Source organism: Mesoplodon mirus (genome assembly GCF_964341445.2).
Source record: "Mesoplodon mirus genome assembly, chromosome: 19".
NCBI lineage: Eukaryota > Metazoa > Chordata > Mammalia > Artiodactyla > Ziphiidae > Mesoplodon > Mesoplodon mirus.
In genome coordinates, this window is record NC_138995.1 from 8800165 (window position 1) to 8812306 (window position 12142).

At 47.8% G+C, this 12142-nt stretch overlaps 1 long non-coding RNA gene across 1 annotated transcript in view; it reads left to right on the forward strand.

The window, feature by feature from the left end:
* The window catches only part of LOC309795362, a 122797-nt gene extending 117543 nt beyond the window's left edge, over positions 1–5254 (forward strand). Inside the window, exon 6 of the long non-coding RNA XR_014292242.1 lies at positions 5112–5254. This is a non-coding gene — a long non-coding RNA (uncharacterized lncRNA). The remainder of the gene's footprint in view (positions 1–5111) is intronic.
* The last annotated feature ends 6888 nt before the right edge of the window (positions 5255–12142 follow it).

A 12142-nucleotide genomic window follows, 5' to 3' on the forward strand; every position in this document is an offset into this window, starting at 1 on the left:
GTAAACATTCCCTTTATTAAAACTACTCTTGGTTCCCCAGGCCCACTCCTTCTCGCTAGGACCCAAGAGACACAAAGTTGTGGATCAGATAGAATCACATGGGTATGCTTCTCCCAGGGTGCCCCAAGGTCCACCCGGAGTACAGCCTCCTTTGTCTTTCTCCTCCTCTCCCCTGGATGCAGTCAGGGTTCTCTACAGGAGAACGTGAATGACCTTCACCCTTTTCCCAGGAGAGACCAAGCTGGGGTCCTGTGTACCTCAGCAGGCCCTTACTGCCTTCCCCAGCCCACCCCACAAACTCTGGACCCCTGAATCAGAGCTGAGCTATGCGAAAGGGCAGAGCACGGACCAAAGTCAGCGGACCTCTGCTCTTTTCCTGCCCTGTGACTTGGGGTTATACACATGCTTCCTCCTTGCGGATGATGTGACATTTCATCAAGTCAAGCCATGAATAATCTTGTAGCCAAGAAAGGCCAGGTGACTCATTTCTCATACATAAAATATAAACATTCCAATGGTACCATCAGTTTCCCTTTTGTTTTTACCACCTTGCAATGCAAACATGATGGCTAGCACTTCAGCAGCCACCTTGGGAAGATGAGGTGATAGCAAGAGAGGAAAGATGAGAATTGCAGAGATGGTGAGATGTGACCTTAATATTGGGAAGCCACTGAGCTAATGCTAGCAATCAGCTACCTCCACAACTGTGTGTGGTGTGTGTGTGTGTGTGTGTGTGTGAGAGAGAGAGAGAGAGAGAGAGAACATTAATCCTTCTTTGTTTAAGCCCTCTCTTAATTATTCTGTTGTTTGCAGCCAACGGCATTCCTGTCTGATATAGTAAATAATGTGGCAATAAAATAAAATAACTTCTCCTTCTCCAACACCCCGTTGGCTTTTTACATTGAAATCTGTGTAGTGTAGATTTTTTAAGTCAGAGGGTTAATCTGTTTAACCCCCTTTCACCCTCTTTTCAGCAGCTCCTGTAGCCCCTTGAGAGCGATGCCACGTTGACATTTACATCCCTAACGATCAACACCACAGTTTCCGTATAACTGGCGTTCGATTCAAGATAGGCTTCAGAAGGTCCACAGAGGATAGTACGGTAACTACCATTTATTGAAGGACTAATACATGCAAAGCATTTTCCAATTCTCATTTCAGACACATCATATCTCTGTTAAGCAAGTGTTTTTACCCTCATTTTTTTTATTAGTTTCTGCCTTATAACAAAGTGAACCAGTCATACATATACATCTGTTCCCATATCCCTTCCCTCCCGCGTCTCCCTCCCTCACACCCTCCCCATCCCACCCCTCCAGGCGGTCACAAAGCACCGAGCTGATCTCCCTGTGCTATGCGGCTGCTTCCCCCTATCTATTTACCTTACGTTTGGTAGTGCATATATGTCCATGCCTCTCTCTCGCTTTGTCACAGCTTACCCTTCCCCCTCCCCATATCCACGAGTCCATTCTCAAGTAGGTCTGTGTCTTTATTCCTGTTTTACCCCTATGTTCTTCATGACATTTTTTTTAATTCCATATATATGTGTTAGCATACGATATTTGTCTTTCTCTTTCTGACTTACTTCACTCTGTATGACAGACTCTAGGTCTATCCACCTCATTACAAATAGCTCAATTTTGTTTCTTTTTATGGCTGAGTAATATTCCATTGTATACATGTGCCACATCTTCTTTATCCATTCATCCGATGATGCACACTTAGGTTGTTTCCATCTCCGGGCTATTGTAAATAGGGCTGCTATGAACATTTTGGTACATGACTCTTTTTGAATTATGGTTTTCTCAGGGTATATGCCCAGTAGTGGGATTGCTGGGTCATATGGTAGCTCTATTTGTAGTTTTTTAAGGAACCTCCATACCGTTCTCCATAGAGGCTGTACCAATTCACATTCCCACCAGCAGTGCAAGAGGGTTCCCTTTTCTCCACACCCTCTCCAGCATTTATTGTTTCTAGATTTTTTGATGATGGCCATTCTGACTGGTGTGAGATGATATCTCATTGTAGTTTTGATTTGCATTTCTCTAATGATTACAGATGAAAATCCTGACACTCAGAGAGTTTTCGTAATTTGGCCAAGATCCTGAAGCTTATAAATGACACAGAGAAAATGTGAAGCCCCAGTCTCCCAGCTCCCCTATAGACACCTTCCCTGTGAGACAAACAATTCAGAGTGTAGAAACCACCCCCGGGGACTTTTTCTCATTTTAGCATCTGAAGATACCAACAGACCCAGCCAGGTGCCGACCTGCATTGAAGCAGGCTCTGCATTAAACCTTCAAAGAGTCTAGAATTCAATCCCCAGAGGGTTCAGAGGATGATGATTTTGGGCTATTGAGAAAGTGGCCCTTTCCACGCTCTCATTTGCATGCTGAATGTCTACTGAAAGTTGCTATGGTGATCCGTTTGACCAGAAGTTTCCGCTGAATCATCCCAACACATACGAAAGCAGAGATGTGGTTTGGGGACCCAGAGCCCCGTAGCCGGGGGAAACGTCTCCATCTTTCACTTGTGACTCACTCGTGGTCACGCGTAGGCCCAGCTGGGACGAAAGCGAGACCTCTGGGACAGGTGTCGCTCCCTGGAGACGTTTTGCACAGCAGGGCACACTGCAGTCACCTCTGGGGACCCGAAGACTGGAGAAGGAAAGGTGGGAGCTGGCACCTGAGCCATGCCCTGTTCTGCAGGGTCATTCCGGGGCTCAGGTCTTCTAAGCAAATGTCTCGGTTTGGAGACCCCTAACAGCAGAGGCTGCAGTAGGCACTTGGGTTCAGGTAGTCTCTCTGAGAGCTGATCTGAGGAAGCAGAAGGGAAGGGGATTCTAAGCCGGCGTGAAGGGAGAGCCTTACCAGTGTGCTGTCTGGGTGCTGCCGTGGGCGGTGCCCTGCTTGAGGATCTGTTTCTAGAGGAATTGGTGACAGAACACAAAGACGATGGAGCGTGGGACTGGGAACAGACAGACCTGTGTTCAGGTCTCCTCTCTGCTCAGCGCGGTCCTGGTTGTAGGCCTTGATTTCCCTATGCACAGAAACGTAGAAAAGAATACCTCGTGTGGCTTAAAAAGAAATCACGTACACAGTGGAACCGGTGCAGGGTCTAGCATGTGGCACATCTCCAGTCAGCTTTGTTTTCTCTCCTTCTCTTCACCAAAGAGATTCAGCTAAATGATACTGCTGTTCTTGGCTGAGAACCAGGCATAGGAGCTTATGGACAAACAGTTAATTTAAAAAATGTATAGATATGGGACTTCTCTGGCAGCGCAGTGGTTAAGAGTCCGCCTGCCAGTGCAGGGGACACGGATTCGAGCCCTGACCCTGGAAGGTCCCACATGCTGCAGAGCAACTAAGCCCGTGCACCACGACTACTGAGCCTACGCTCTAGAGCCCGTGAGCCACAACTAGTGAGCCCTCGTGCCACAACTACTGAAGCCTGCACGCCTAGAGCCCGTGCTCCGCAACAAGAGAAGCCACCGCAGTGAGAAGCCCGCGCACTGCAACGAAGAGTAGCCCCCGCTCGCCGCAACTAGAGAAAGCCCGCGCGCAGCAACAAAGACGCAATGTAGCCAAAAATAAAATTAATTAATTAATTTTAAAAATGTATAGATAGAAAGAGATTTAAACATAGCTCTCAAAAATTGCCCTTTATTTTGAAGTAAACGTTATTTGACATTTGATCTTCTTTTGAATTATGTCCTGTGTAACTAGATGAACATGGATATCTTTAGAGATAAACAATGTAGATGCACAGAGGAAGTGGTGCCTATTCCCCCCCTTTTTTTTTTTTTTTTGCTACTTGGCGACATTTAAAGGATGCTACTGGTTGGGGTGCAGGGGGCTGTGTGGAACAGAATGTGGAAAAGTCGTCAAAGGAAAAACTCTAGGGTAGTCTGTTGGAGTGCATTAAAGGAGAGAGATTGCCGTTCAAATGGAGGTTGATCTTTAAAAATTATGTAACACATTACATTAGCAACATGTTACATTTCTGTGTGGAAAGACAGGTACAACTTTTCTAGAAAATACTTTGTCATATCAACACCCTAAAACACGTATACCTTTTAGCCTGCATATTAGTCAGGGTTCTTCAGAGAAACAGACCCAATAGGATGTGTATATATTTCCTGTTGGAGATCTGTCTGTCTATCAGTCAATCAATCAGTCAGATAATCTGCAAGCTGGAAACCCAGGAAAACTAGTGGTGTCATTGAGTCTGAGTCCAAAGGCCTGAGAACCCAGGGAGCCGACTGTGTAGACCCCAGTCCACAGGGATCTGGGATCTCTCTTTTTTTTTTTAATTATTTATTTTATTTATTTATTTTTGGCTGCGTTGGGTCTTCGTTGCTGCGCGCAGGCTTTCTCTAGTTGCGGCGAGCAGGGGCTGCTCTTCGTTGCGGTGCGCGGGCTTCTCATTGCGGTGGTTTCTCTTGTTGCGGAACACGGGCTCCGGCAGGGAGGTGAATCCCTCCTTCCTCTGCCTTTGTTCCACTCAGGCCCTCAGTGGAGTCACCGATGCCTGCCCACACTGGGGGGGGCATCCACTTTACTGAGTCCACAGGTTCAAATGCTAAGCTCATCCAAAAATATCCTCACACCCAGAAATAATGTTTCATCTGGGCACCCCACGGTCAGTCAAGTGACATATGAAATTAACCATCACAGCCTGGTAACCCCCGTTTTTTATCTCTGTCTTACAGAGATTATCAGATATTCAGAAATGTACAAGGGTAGAGATCAAAGCAGTGTGTATATTACTGAAAAACTGGAAAGTATTTTGAAGTCCCCCAATAAGTGAAGTGAATTCTTTTATGATCATGGGATTAAGTGTTATGGGGGCAACAAAGACACTCTTCCCAAGAGTACTCAGTGATCAGGGAAAGAGGCGATGGTAGATTATGAAGTGAAAAGTTGATTAATAAAGAGTCCATCTGATTCCAGTTCTGTTAAACATACCCTTTCGTCATACAATTGCATATCTGTGTATATATTTTTGTATACTCATTACCCAAAGAATAACTTAGAGGAAAACGCTGTTAACAACCACTGTTTCTAAGTGGTTCTCTTCCCTTTATTCTTTCTCCTTTTTGTGTTTTCCAGAGTTTCCATAAGGAGTAGAAAACACTGTCATAATCCAAGAAGGAAACGATAACTGTGATTTCTAAAGATGCTAAAGAAGTCAAACGTTAGATTCCTGCTCGTTTTGCTTCGGCTTCATCTTTCTTCAGAATGAAGCTGTATCTGCCCCCAGAAGGTGAGGGTCAGGTGAGCTGCAGGGCCACAGGGGTCAGGACACTGCGCTTTGATGTGTGGCCTCCGACCCCCAGGACAGAACAGTGCAGAAGGCAGCCATCAGAGGACAGCGTGGAGGGTTGGTTAGTCTCCCCAGGACGCAGGGCTGTGACACATTACAGTGCCTGCCGTCACTTTGGACCTTTGGGGGTGCGTCCTTGACCGTGCAAATAGGATGAAAACTAGAAGCTCCCCACACCCTAACCTCCTTACCGGCTCTGTTTTCTCTCCTTTGATGGCACATCCATTTCCACATCCCTCCCCCTTTCTCTATGGCCCCCACCTGGGTCGTCCAGCCGGCTCCGGGCCCACCGCTCTGCTTCCACTCACACCAACATCTCGTGTCCCTCACTGACAATGCCAGAGAGTCACAGAGAGAGAGTGACCACAATTCCGCCCACCGCAGAGATCTGTGAGACCCACAAAAACATCAGAATCGTAGTCAGGAGACCATGTGGTTTGAATCTCTCTCTCTCGCCCTGCCAAGCTGTGTGGCCTTGAAAAGTTATCTTCACTTCTCTGAATTTTAGTTTCTTCATCTGTTAGCAGCCTGACGCCTGATCGTGAGAATCCCATGAGTCTATTAGTAATCAGTAATCATCAGTAATCATGAGAGCTGCACAACAAAGACCGCAAGCTTCGCGACTTGAAACAACGCCCACCTATGATATCGCGGTTCTGTTGGTCTGAAGTCTGAGTGGGCTGAGGCAACTTCTCTACGGAGGGGCTCATACAAGGCCGCAATCAAGATGCCAGCTATGCTGAGCTCTTAATTGGAGGCCCCGGGGGAGAATCTCCTTTCAAGCTCATCCAGATTGTTGGCAGAATTAATTTCTCTGTAGCTGTGGGGCTGAGGTCCCCATGGCTTTTGTCAGCCGGGAGCCACTCTCTGTTGCTGGGGAGCACCCACCTTCCTTGTCACATGCTCCCCCCCACCCAAAAGCTTCAAGCCAGCGACAGCCGGCCCAGTCCTCCTTGGGCTTTGAACCTCTCCGACTTCCCCTTCTGCTTCCAGCTGGAGAAAACCCTCTGCTTTCAAAAGACTCGTGGAGATTGGAGACAATGGTGCGTGTAAATCGCTTAGAACGGTGCCTGGCATTTAGTAAATCAAGGTTGACTTCAGGACAAATACAGCCCAGGATACCTAGAAGGTTCTGAATCGGCTTTTGTGGAATAAATGAGTGCATGAATGGATGCAGGAATGAATGAGCAACTGGGGGAGAAAAAATCATCTCTGAAGTTGAGTTCCTGTTTTGGAGGGCGGAGGCAGTCAGCGAGGGACATCTCCAACAGCGAGGGGACGTTCTGATATGAATTCCATCAATCCACACAAAGTGAGGATTCAATTAATACAGCTACTAAATAAAGTTTCGTCCTGCAGCGTGAGAGTACCTGGGGTGCGTCACCTAAGCCCGGCTTCTCTGCTCGGAAAGCATCCCGCTCCGAGGCCCCAGGAAGTCTTACTGGCAATTACAGCCAAAGGAGCAAAATTCTGTCTCTAGGCACTTCCCCCCTTCAGCTTCCAAGTGCTCTTGGGATCTTCATGTTTCTCCAACACGGGCTCTGCGCTAGGCGCCCAACTCCCTTCCTACTGCAGGAGGGGCAAGGAGGTGGATTCTGGATCTGGCCAGAGGGAGTTTGGTGATTCTACCCTTAAAGTCTCAAATCCTTGTCATTTTAACGGTCACCCGAGCATCACTGAGCCATTACATCAGGCACCTCCAACACCTGTGAAACAACTCAGGTACCAAAGAGAAACAGAACAAAGATGAAACCTGGTGTCTGATGGGCAGCCGTGCAGTTGGTAAACTTACAAGCACCCCTGGCTTCCAGACCTCCTCCAAAGGGCTTTTATAACTTCCTGAAAATGCTTTAGCATTGGGTTTTAATTAAACATTTAATATGCATCATGCAAATTTATTGATTCTGCCGGGGGGCAAAAGATGAATCTTGTTATTTGGACATCTCCAGCTAAGAACACTCATATTTTCCCGGGGGTTACTAATGGAGCCCCCGGCTGCATCCAGGTTTGCACAGCATTGCAGGAGCTGGGGAACATCCTGGTCTGCAAAGTCACTGGCTCAGAGCAATTGTGTTCATTTCAGCTTCTCAGACTCAGTCCTAAGACTAAGGATGTAGGGAGATGCAAGCTGTTGAAATTAACATGAAGCACTGAAAATGGACCGCTTTGTCATAGGGTCTCCTTCTGTGTTCATCTCTTCCCCCTTCCATTTATTCTAAAGTTCTGATCTCTGAAAAGGATGATCCAAACTACCTGGAAAAATACTTTGAGGAAACGGCTCAGTGTACAAGATCATACTATCTGCCTGACTCAGGAGGGTTAGGATCCCACTAAGTTGGTATTTATTTATTGACCAGAATTTTGGAAGAATGAAGAATCTGGCATAGCAAATATTCTCATTTACTGCAGATCAATCACAAACTCTTTTGATTTCCAACCTTATTGTTCAGATTTCTTCTAAATTCATATAGGCCTCATCTCCTGCCTTATTAAGGGGGAATTGGCTAAAACTCTTTGGTAAGTAGGGGTTGGAAATACCCTTGGCTGGTCTCAGCTCCAGTATTCATTGAACAAGACAACAGCCATAGAGTAGTGGTTCTCGACTGGATGATTTTGTCCCCCAAGGGACCTTGGCAATGGCTGGAGATATTTTTGGTTGTTACAGCTGGGGAGGTTTGGGGGGCAGGAGTTGCTACTGGCATCCAGTGCATGGAAGCTAGGGATGCAGAAACGTCCTACAACACAGAGGATAACCTCCTCCACAAAGAATTATCCATCCCCAAATATCAATAGTGCTGAGGTCGAGAAGCCCTGATATAGAGGCTAAAAAAAAGGTTTGTAATACAGGCTGATATATTAGATGGTCATCTAGAGGAAAGATTTAAAACAAACAAACAAACGAAAAGCCTTTGATACGAGAATCCAGTGGGGAGTCTGCCGTCAACCAGCTGTGTGGCCTTGAGCAAGTTAATACATTGACTATACTGAATTCGATTTGTTTACTCATTCATTTGGGCAGCTTTGTGAAGAATGGCACGTTCTAATCTAAGCAGAGGAAACAAGTAACTGGTATGTGCAAAGGCTCAAGGCGGGAGAAAGCCAGTGTCCAAGGAAGGCCAGAGTGACTGGAGAATAATCAGCAAGAGGGAGGGAAAAGCAGGGGAGATGCTTCTGGACCTTCTGGACCAGAGCTGTGCTTGTATTCCGGGTGTAATGAACTATTCCAGCAGTGAGAACCACGACCCAGCTGATGCTTTACTATCAACTCACTGGACAGGACCTTGTCTCTCTGGTTCCCTGTGCAGCCTCTAAAAGTGTCTGTTGGGTGAGAGACTGCTCCCTGCTGCTGTGGTGAGGAGACCTGACCAGAGGGAGGGGACAGCCCTGGGGGCAGAGAGACCACTCAACAGGCCACTGTGTGGTCCTACGAAAAAGAAAACAGCGGGGCAGTTCCTCAAACAGTTAATGTTGTGTCACCATGTGAGCTAGCAATTCCACTCCTAGGTATGGACCCAGGAGAAAGGATGACATATGTCCAGCCAACACCTTGTACACAACTGCTCATAGCAGTGTTATTCGCAATGGCCAAAGGGTGGAAACAACCCAGATGTCCATCAGCTGATGGATAGAGCAACAACATGTGGTGTATCCATACAATGGAATAATACTCAGCCATAAAAAGGAATGAGGTACCCACATACGCTACAACGTAGATGAACTTTGAAAACATTAGGCTAAGTAAAAGAAGTCAGACACAGAGGACCACATTTTATATGATTCTGTTTATATGAAATGTCCAGAAGTGGCAAATCTATAGAGACAGAAAGTAGATGGCTGGTCGCTGGGGAGAAGGGGAAATGGAAAGTAACAATAGGTACAGGTTTGGGGAAGGTGATGAAAATCCTCTGGAATTAGATAGCGGTGGGGTTGCACAGCCTTTGGATACTAACGGCATTTGCGGGGAGGGAAAGCCAGCAACAGAGGCTGGCTGCCTGCTTTCTCTGTTGCCGCTGCTGCGGCTGCTCTGAACTCTTCCTTACGGGGTCACATTCGATAACTACATGACGGTTTTCCCCACATCTACCTCTTTCTTCTTCTTGGAGTGTAAGCTGTGGGGGAGGAAATGCTTTGAGGAAGGGAATTTGCTTTTTCAGAGGAATCAGAAAACTTTCTTCTTGGTGACCTTTCCACCCTTCATTGCCAGAAGAGTTTGACCTCTGACCCCAGGGATGCTGGGGGAACAGGCTCCAGACAATAGAGCATTACAAATGCAGTGGGTTTTTCATGGACAAGATGTGGTACATTTTAATGCAGATGGCTTTCCCCAGGTAGTAGTCAATGTACAGAGAGAGAATGATGGTGCTTCCTTTACTTAGAAACTTATCTTAGCTTTTCCTACACAAATAAGTGTCATTTCTGGTAAAGTCAGAAAGAGAAAGAACATTCTTCTGTGCTGATGAGAAATGAAGATAGAAAAAAAAAAAAACACAACTCAGGAACACAAACCTCATGGACATTAGGCATCGAGTTCTCATGTCATTTTGGGAGGAAGGGTGAGTTTCAATCTGGTTTTAATTATGCTGACAGATAACAAACACACTTCTGTCCTCGCAGGAGTGTTCAAGGCTGGGGCAGGAGGCGACTTTCCTCATCGGACCCTGAGACAAGGAGATGCCCTCTGGCCCCAGAGGCCCCCCAAGAAAGACAGTCGCTTACATTCACAGCAGTAGCTAATTTCCAACGTTATTGACTTTTCATTCACGTAATAAACCATATGCCTTTGGAGTTAAGACGGAGATGAAGGTAAGATTCCATCCCTGCCCTCAAAGAGCTCACAGGTATATGGAGATAAAGACAAACAGTGAATGATAAACTGTAGAAGAAGTATTCAAAGGGTGATATGAGAAGCATCCATTGATTAGGAGGTGGGTACACGATGTGGATTACCAAGGTGATTGCATCATCAAGAAGCAACTGGCCTTTTATAGGGGCCCCGATAAACCATGCACTGGGGGTACTGGGAAGAGAAATAAGGGGCTTGGGTCATTATTTTCTTGTCTTACGTTCAAACATCATCTAAGGTTCTGCACTAGAATCGAAGGACCTGGGTTGCTCTCCTGGGATTTCTCAAGGCTTAGGTTCGACCTCCAGTCCCGTCTTTCAAAGGCCAAGTGGTTTGGTGTCTCCATGCCCTCAACCAGGCGGCCCCCGCCCCTCCGGCGGCCCTGGCTTCCCATCAGGGGAGACAGAGAGGAGGCGGGTCTTGCTTCCCAGGCTCCCACCCCTCCCCACACGCCGTGCGCCCTCCCTCCCGCGCCTGCCCGCCTGCACGGTCATCCTGGCTGCGTGTGTGGAAGGCTGTTCACCACACACTGCTCTGAGCCCTGGCTCCTTGCCCCGCAAGGCTCCGCTGCAGCCCCCTCGGGGACTCGGCCCCCGCGGAGGCGCCGCTGCCCAGGCCGCTGCCCTCACACACCACACGGCCTCCTTTCCCAGGCCCTGCTGCCCTGCCCTGCTTGGCCGGTGGCCCATCATGGCTGACCGACAGCGGGTCTGTGACTTTCTTCCTTCCTTCCCGGGCACAGACAGGGTGGAGCCGTCGGGGGAGAAGCCGGGCTGTGGTCTCCCTCTGCATCCCCGGGGCCCCTCCCAGCTTCCTGGTTGCTGGGCTCAGAGGCCCAGAAGCTGGCGAGCCATCCCATCTGAAAAGCCAGCTTGCTACCAGCAAACGGAACACATGTAATGCGGAAGTCACCAGGAGAGTAACCAGGGCACCCTGCGGACTGTGTCATCTCCACGGAGTGGCTTTGCCCGGTCCTCTCAGACTCCAAGCCAGTTAGAGCCTGGCTAATTAGTTCTGGGCACTGAACAGCATTTGTAGGGGAAAGGTCACATTGGTATACGGTTTTCATTCTCTCTAAGCCACAGAGCTTCCTCCAAGGAACAGGCACTCACCTCCGGTTCTCAGAAGCCGAACAAGCCAAGTCACACATTTCTATGAATTCTCTCAGAAAGCCGACGATTAGTAATAATAACAGTAGCTGTGTCTACTGATTGAGCGCAGGTGCCAGACTCTTCACAGATCTCGCCTGTAAGGGAGCCTCCCAGAGATGTGGGGAGCTCATTTCTTAGCTAAGTCAACAACATCTCAGCAAGGACAGTGAAGAGAAGCAAGGTCGTCTCTTGCAGAGCACGGGCTAGAAGTCAGGAGGGTCAAGATTGTGTCCTGGCCCCAACCGACCCAACGTGGCTTGGGCAAGACTCGTCTCCCAGTGGACATGCCAAAGCGCTGTACCAAAGAGTTATTAGCTGTAACGAGAAGGCACGTGCTGGTGGATGATTTGATTGAAATGAAGTGTCTGTACAACGAGAGCGGTACCCGCAGCAGATATACTGACACCTCCCCATGCCTCCCAAGTTGGAAATAAGAAGGAGACCAATTTTTGGCTGCTGCGTGCCAGGCACCGTGTGGGGTTACAGCCACACGCTTTGAAATAGCAACAGCTGTGAAAAACGTGGATGCACATAGAGAAGCGTAGACTTCTAAGACATAGTTCTGTGCTCCTTTGATGTAGCTCTGACATTTTACGGAGAAGAGACTCCCCTGAACATCTTATCCAGAAGGGTTAGTTAGCACAAGGTGTAAGTACTGACTCCCTAGAGCAATGAGAAAAGCCCTGCCTCTGAGTGTGTCGTCAGCAATTATTCCCTAACTCTGTAAGTTGTGCAAGGGTTTGTGGCCTTGACGACTTCAAACCGCAGCACAGTGCCCTGACTCGACTGTGCCTGAAGACAACATAAGCACAGTTTTAAGCCC